The sequence below is a fragment of the Trifolium pratense genome, linkage group LG2, assembly GCF_020283565.1.
Source record: "Trifolium pratense cultivar HEN17-A07 linkage group LG2, ARS_RC_1.1, whole genome shotgun sequence".
In the NCBI taxonomy this organism is placed as follows: Eukaryota; Viridiplantae; Streptophyta; class Magnoliopsida; order Fabales; family Fabaceae; genus Trifolium; species Trifolium pratense.
In genome coordinates, this window is record NC_060060.1 from 67,792,624 (window position 1) to 67,800,807 (window position 8,184).

General features: G+C 38.1%; 1 pseudogene; it reads right to left on the reverse strand.

Moving 5' to 3' along the window:
* Nucleotides 1-1,017: 1,017 nt before the first annotated feature.
* LOC123905285 lies at nucleotides 1,018-4,383 on the reverse strand (annotated as a pseudogene).
* Nucleotides 4,384-8,184: the final 3,801 nt, after the last annotated feature.

Below are 8,184 nucleotides of genomic sequence, written 5' to 3' on the forward strand. Positions count from 1 at the left end.
TTTCTTTATATATTGTATAGAAGTATAGTTAGATATACATTGAACCATTATTTGTGACGAATACATAAAAAATTGAATAATTTATCATTGATAATTATAATCAAATTTATATATTTACTAGCGGACCAGACAAGCGCGTTCCGTGTTTGCATGTGTCTAACTTATGTCCAAAAAAAAATGTCTTATGCTATGGTAAGTTTGTTAATAAAAAAAATTTATGCTAAAAAAATAGATGTGTCTTATGTTATGGTGAATTAGTTAATAAAATATTTTTGTTGCTACTAAAAGAATCAAGGATATCGTTGGTATTATGAAAAGTTCACACCGAAACTCATTTATTCTCTTTAAACTAAATTTATTATAAATAAGAAAACATATATTAAAATTTTAAAATCTTATATAAAAAAAGATAATAAAATTTTAAAAAATTAATGTATCAATATATATTTAATAGTATTGTTTTAGAAAAAGAAAAAAGTACTGTACTGTATTTTTTTTTTTTTTTGAAAGATAGTACTACTGTATTGTTTTAGAGAACATAACTTTGTATGAGCTTATATATATCCGATTAATTTAGTTATTTTTGTTTACAAATTTTTTTTTTTGAACAAGTCAAAATGAGATATATATAGGCAAAATTACACTGCAGATCCTTTATCTTATTTTTTTGTAACATTTTGGTCCTTTATCTTTTTTTTGTAACATTTTGGTCCTTTATCTTTTTTTGTAACACTTTGGTCCTTTATTATTTTTTATTTGTAACATTTAGGTCCTTTATTTTTTATAAATAAATAAGATAAGGACCAAAGTGTTACAAAAAAAAGGACTAAAGTGTTACAAATAAAAACGATAAAAGACCAAAGTGTTACAAACAAAAGATAAAGGACCAAAATGTTACAAAAAAAAAATAAAGGACCAAAATGTTACAAAAAAAATAAGATAAAGGACCTGCAGTGTAATTTTGCCGATATATATATATATATATTAACAAGAACAGTCTTCTCAGCACAAGATGTGCTAAGATAGACTACCAAAGTTTACAAATAGTCACAGAAAGAAATACAAGCAATCATATAAGGCCCAAACATAGCAAAGGACTAGACCACCAACTATGGTAGTTTAAGACTAAAGTAACACTCGTCGTCTTCAACCACCTATAAGAAAAGAGCTTGATCTTGTCCAACATCTGATGAAGAGTGCTAGTTGAACCTCTGAACAATCTATGATTTCTTTCCGTCCACACAACCCATACACTAGCAAGCCAAATGAGTTGCAAAAAAGACCGACGTGCTCTAGATCCACCAGCTGATAAAGTAAACTGAACAAAATGATCCCGGATAGAAGTGAAACCTGTCGATGAAATACCAATCCAAGAGCGAACTAAATCCCAAATAGAACAAAAAGTACTACAAAAGATGAATAAATGGTGGGTCGACTTGGCCGCCCCACAACCAGAAACACAATGATGAGCTGCAGAAGATAATATGCCTCGAGTGACAAGGTTTGACTTTGTAGGTAACCTATCACGCAATAATCGCCACGCAAAAATGGAAACCTTCAAGGGAACCTGAGGATGCCAAATGAGATGCTCCGCATCATCCACAATAATCGAATCCATAGTAGTCAGAAGCTGATAAGCGCCCCGGACAGTGTAGCCTGTATCAGGGTCTGGCTGCCACTGCCACCTATCCGAAGATTGTACCTGTAAAGAAATGACAGAGAGTAAAGACTGACACTCCCCCAATAACTCCTCCTCCCATGCCCTCAGCTGCCTCCTCCACACCCACGCCGCCCCATCCAACCCCCACCCTAAAGAAAACATCTCAGCCACCGTATGCGATTTGGTCTCAGCCAAAGCAAACAAACGCCCAAACCGCTCACAAAGAGGAGTCCCATCCAACCAAGGATCTGTCCAAAAAAGAGTATCGGGCCCATCTCCCACCCTCCTAACAACATGGTCACCAAACCACCTACCACCTGGCTCACCACCACCCTCCCTAATACTCACTATCTCTCGCCACCACAACGATCCACGCCTCCCTCCATCTCGTAATCTCCCTCCCTCTACTCCATACTGAGCCGCCAACACTCTATACCACAACCTTTCTCTATCCACTAACAACCTCCAACACCATTTACCTAAAAGAGCCAAATTAAACTCCCTCAACTGCCTAACCCCCAAACCTCCATACGCCTTACGCAAACAAATAGTTTTCCAATTTACCCAAGCGATTTTCCTAAAATCCTCACCCCCTCCCCCCAAAAAAATTTAATTAAAAGAGATTCAATAGAAGAAATGATACCTGAAGGAGCTTTGAAAATGGATAGCGCATAGACAGGTAGAGAGGTTAAGACAGACTTAAGTAAAACCAGACGACCACCAAAAGAAAGAAAACGACTCTTCCAACCAGATAATCTATTCTTTAAACGAGCCAACACCGGTTCCCAGAAAATCAGACGCCTCGAATCACCCCCAATAGGAAGGCCCAAATAAAGAAAAGGAATATTTCCCACTTTACAACTCAGTGCAGCCGCAGCCTCGCCTAACCAGGAGACAGGGATATTCACCCCTACCAGCATACTTTTATTGAAATTAACCTTCAAGCCAGACATATTCTCAAACAACACCAAAGTAGCCCGCAATGCCCGAACATTAGCCCAACTTTTCTCCCCTAGCAGAAGGGTATCATCAGCATACTGGAGGTGCGACACTGAAGTCGAGTCACTCTCCCCAACCCTATACCCCGTAAAAAAGTTATGAGTCACCATAGCCTCCATCAGAATATTCAAACCCTCGGCAGCCAAAAGAAAAAGGAAAGGAGATAACGGATCTCCTTGTCTAAGGCCCCGTTCAAGAGGGAATTCATCCGTAGGGCTGCCATTAACAAGAACAGATGCAGTAGCGGTGCCCACGCACTCCCTTATCCACTTCCTCCAAAGGGTTGGGAACGCCATCCTCTCCATAACCTCTTCCAGATACCCCCAATCCACGGAATCATAGGCTTTCTCAAAATCCACCTTAAAGAGCATGAGTTCTTTTTTAGCCTTCCGAGCATCATCTACTACCTCATTTGCAATAAGAATACCGTCCAAAATTTGCCGATCCTTGACAAACGCCGTTTGAGACTCTGAAATGACACTACCAATAACGAGACGCAGCCTATTCGCCAAAACCTTTGCCAAAATCTTGTACAGGCTGCCAACCAGCGAAATTGGCCGAAAGTCATTCAGCCGTTGAGGACTGTCGACCTTTGGGATCAGAGCGATGAAAGTAGAGTTGATACCCTTAGACAATTTACCATTCCTCTAAAAATCAGATATAAAACGCATAACATCACCCCGAAGTTCAGCCCAAAAATCCTTAATGAAACCAAAATTTATCCCGTCAGGGCCTGGGCTTTTATAACTATCACAGTCCCACACAGCAGATTTCACCTCTAACTCTGAGAAAGGCTTGGTGAGACTACTACCCTCAAAATGGATCAGCCTTTTAAACAAAAGGTTATCCACCCCCGGTCTCTCCACATTGATTTTCCTGAAGTGATCCGCAAAATGGGTAAACACAACCTGCCAAATGGGGGACACTCCCTCTACTGTATTCCCACCCACTTGGATCACAGAAATAGCATTCCTTCGACGACGGCCTGCCAAGACCGAGTGAAAATACTTAGAGTTTGCATCTCCCTCCTTGAGCCATAAGGAACGAGACTATTGCCAACTAATGCTGGTATGCAGCCTAGATAGCGAGAAAATATCCGCAGTCGCTTCGTGAAGCTCTGCTATCTCATCTACTGACAGGTCCTCCTCTTCCCCCTTGTGATCCAACACTGACACCCGATCTTTCAAAGAGTCAATACGACTAGGCAAGTTTCAGACATGAGTCTTATGCCACTCTTTCAGGGCCCCTTTTATTAACTTAAACTTTTCCTTAAGCACAAACCCTCCCCAACCATCCACCTGGAATGAATTCCACTTCTCTCTCACAAACACTTTGTAACCCGGAACATCCTTCCAACACTTAAGCATCCTAGACAGACGGGGTCCCCAATCCTCCTCCGTCGCCGAGAGAACTAGAGGACAATGATCGGACAACCCCCTCAATTTGGCCACCTGCTTGCAATTGGGCCAAGTCAAGCACCACCCCTCCGAAAGAAGAAACCTATCAAGGCGACTCATCGAAAGACCATCCCCTTTAAACCAAGTAAACTTACGACCAATCAAGGGTAGATCGACTAAATTATTATCATCTATAAAGCGGTTAAAAGGAATATGATCTAAGCTGCGTTGACCCACCCTGGACGAACGACGTTCATCAACATGTTTTACCGCATTAAAGTCCCCACAAATGCACACCCTCTCCATCCCTACCACCTGTATACGCATCGATAAATAGCTGTTGCTTTGCTATATCATCACATGGCGCATAAACATTTGCCACCGAAAAATCTTCTCCAGTCTTAAGAAAACGGCCATGACACCACAACACATGATCCTGACTCTCAGTTGACCGCATAACCACTTCAGAGGGATCCCAAATAGTTAGCAGCCCCCCCCCCCCCCCCCCCCCCCCCCCCCCGACGCCCCAACCGAAGGACGAAAAGAGAACTCATGAGACATACTACCCCAGAGATTCGAAGTAAGAAAAACATCACAGGATTGCAATTTAGTTTCCTGGAGACACAGAATAAAAGGTGTCAGGTCACCCACCAACTTACGCACCTCCTTCCTCTTCTCTAACCCACCTAATCCTCTAATATTCCATGATACTATCTTCATGAGCCACACTCCCCCTACACACACCAAGAGCCCGCAATTCTAGCACACCGTATCTTGCCGAACTCCCCCCCTCATGATGTGGGCCGGGAAGCTCTTTCTTTCCTTTGTTCGCCCTAGAAAGAACCCGAAACATGTTCACATTATCTCCCTTAAACTTGACACCAATAGCCTTTCCTATCCCCCAAACATCATCCACTACCATCTGCTCACTCCCTTGCATAGCCACCCAATTCTGCCACTCATTATTAACAGAGGACGAAGACGAAGACTCGACGGAAGACGGTCGACGACTCACAGAACAAGATCGATTAATGTTATCCCCTCCTCTACGGCGCCGAACATGCTTTTTTAAGATTTTGAGAACCTCACCACGGTCTTTGCTTGGCAGCCTAGCTACTTTTTTGATGTTGTGAAGCGGATGACGCAGCAACCCTCCTCCTTTCCTTTTCCTAGGGTCAAATTGCCTAACCTTTTGCTTCCTCGCAGCTAGCTTATCTCCCTTCTTCGCTTTCCCACTTGATGAAAAAATAACCCCTGCCTCCCCATGAGTCTGATCATGAAGTCAATCCAAACTCCACGGCCCCGAGATGACAGAACAGCTCGCCTTTGGAGGGCAAGAATTGGTACGTTTGCTTCGACACAACAATCTATCACTGCGACCAGTACCCTCGGCTTCTTTATGAATAAGAAAACGCTCATGTGAGTCGAGAATAGAAGGAGCAACACTGGATCTTAAATCCCGATCCTCACACTCTCCTTGTGTAATAGCCGGTGGCTCCGCACGATCACTGACCGGACTAAAAGAATCCACGATCCGTTCGGCCTCATTCGCAGTTTCCCCCTCACAAGATAGATAAAAAACTGGCTTTCCCGCCTTCTCCGCCCCACTTTGATCAAGGCAAGCTTCGCCAACCTTGTCATACCCCAAATTTTGACTTCATGATTAGTGTTATATTATTTGCAATGCATTTCACTTTCAAATATTTAACTTAGTTCATTTGGTATTGATAAGAGAGTTTGAGGAGTTGCAAGTGTAGGATCATGAGTTCGAATCCCATTGGTGTCCTTTTTTCATTTTATTTTATTTTATTTCATTTTATTTTATTTTATTTTTTTTTATTAGTAAAAAAAACACAAAAAAAATCAAGGGATAAGGATGCAGTGAGTACGCGTATGCTATTAATCCAGGAATGGAAAATTGAAATCCTACTCATAAACAAAATTGAATCACATTAGTTGTAGATGAGAACAAATCAAACCAAAAAGGAAAATTTTCATTCACTTGCAAATTTGTTCAATCATCATTCATATCAAATCAATCAGGATTCAATGCCAAAACTTGGTCCTATTGCTATATAAATACCACAGAATTCTACGTAAAAAGGACACACACAGAGAAGAAAAGAGAAAAAAAAAACACGAAAAAAAAATCACAGAGAAAAATCACACGCAAAAAAGAGAGAACCAAAATTAAGACACAACAAGGAAGAAGCTTCAAACACTTCCACCTCCACCGGTCCTAGAAGTATCTCGCAGCAAAAATCGAAAAGAATCAAAAGGACGAAACGCAGAAGGAACAGACAGCGGAAGGACAGAGAAGCAAGGGAGTTCACTGCGTTCCTGGTTAGTATTCTTCTAAATTTGGTTTTTGATGTAAATCTCTATTTTTGTTGTCGTTGTGTATTTATATGTATTGGTAGAGTGATTTTCGTTTGATTTTGTGGCTGTATTCATGGTAATAATATAAAATAGTAGCGAATTTGAAATTGTTTTTGGGTAAAAAATTGTTGGGTGTTTATTTCGGGTTTTGAGGCTTAATATGTGCTTAGAATTGATAAATAGGTGTTAAAAAGAGGTTTGGTTGCATTATGGATTTTTTTCGGAATTTCGGGTTTTCTGGTGGTGGTTAACGGCGGCCGGCTCGGTGGCGCCGCCGCCGGATTCTGGGCGGTGCGGTGGTGGCTGGCCGGAAGGGATGAAGATTCATCCTTGTTCTTGAGAACTCAAGAACCCTAGGAGAGAAGTGAGAGAGACCGAGAGAGAGAAATTAAAGAAGAGAGAGAAAAAACTGGAAAAATGATAAATAAAAACAAAATTGATTATAGATTGGATCAAAACAAAATAATCTATATTCATAAAAATAGCAACAAAATAGACGAATACGATGAACTCAACAATTTCACTAAAAAAAATTTGAAATAAAATAAAATAAAAGAAGAATACAATAAACAAATTATATACTTAAAAATAAAAATAAAATAGATTATATATAACTTATAAAAATTGAAACATAAATAATATTTTTCATATAAAAAAAAACATAAACAATTAACTATTAATAATAATAATACAATAAAAGTTAATTACTATCAAACTAAATTATCGAAATTATTCCCAATCAAATTTCTAATTTTTCTTATTAAAAAACTAGCGGGTCAGGCAGGCGCGTGTCTAACTTATGTCAAAAAAAAAAATATGTCTTATGCTATGGTCAGTTTCTTAATAAGAGATTTTTGCTGCTAAAAAAAATAAGATGTGTCTTATAATATGGTGAGTTTGTTAATAAAAGATTTTTGTTACTACTAAAAAAAATCAATGGTATTGTTGGTATTATGAAAAGTCCACACCAAAATTCATGTATTTTCTTTATATATTGTATAGAAGTATAAGTAGATATACATTGAACCATTATTTGTGACGAATACATAAAAAATTGAATAATTTATCATTGATAATTATAATCAAATTTATATATTTACTAGCGGACCAGACAAGCGTGTTCCGTGTTTGCATGTGTCTAACTTATGTCCAAAAAAAAATGTCTTATGTTATGGTAAGTTTGTTAATAAAAAAAATTTATGCTAAAAAAATAGATGTGTCTTATGTTATGGTGAATTTGTTAATAAAATATTTTTGTTGCTACTAAAAGAATCAAGGATATCGTTGGTATTATGAAAAGTTCACACCGAAACTCATTTATTCTCTTTAAACTAAATTTATTATAAATAAGAAAACATATATTAAAATTTTAATTTTTTTATATTAAAATTTTAAAATCTTATATAAAAAAAAAGATAATAAAATTTTAAAAAATTAATGTATCAATATATATTTAATAGTATTGTTTTATAAAAAGAAAAAAAGTACTGTACTGTATTGTTTTTTTTTTTTGAAAGATAGTACTACTGTATTGTGAAGTAGCAAAGTTTTTCACAAGGAAGGGGGGGTTTGAATTGTGAACCTTTTAAAATTAAACTTAAGTCACAAAATAAATGGTTAGTAATAAAATTAATTTTGTGCTCAGTGAGATGCAGTGTGCTGTGTAAAAACAGATGCAGAAAATAAAAGTTTAAGGGAAAGAATATAAACACAAAGAGTTATCCTGGTTCACCCCTAATCTTTGGGTTA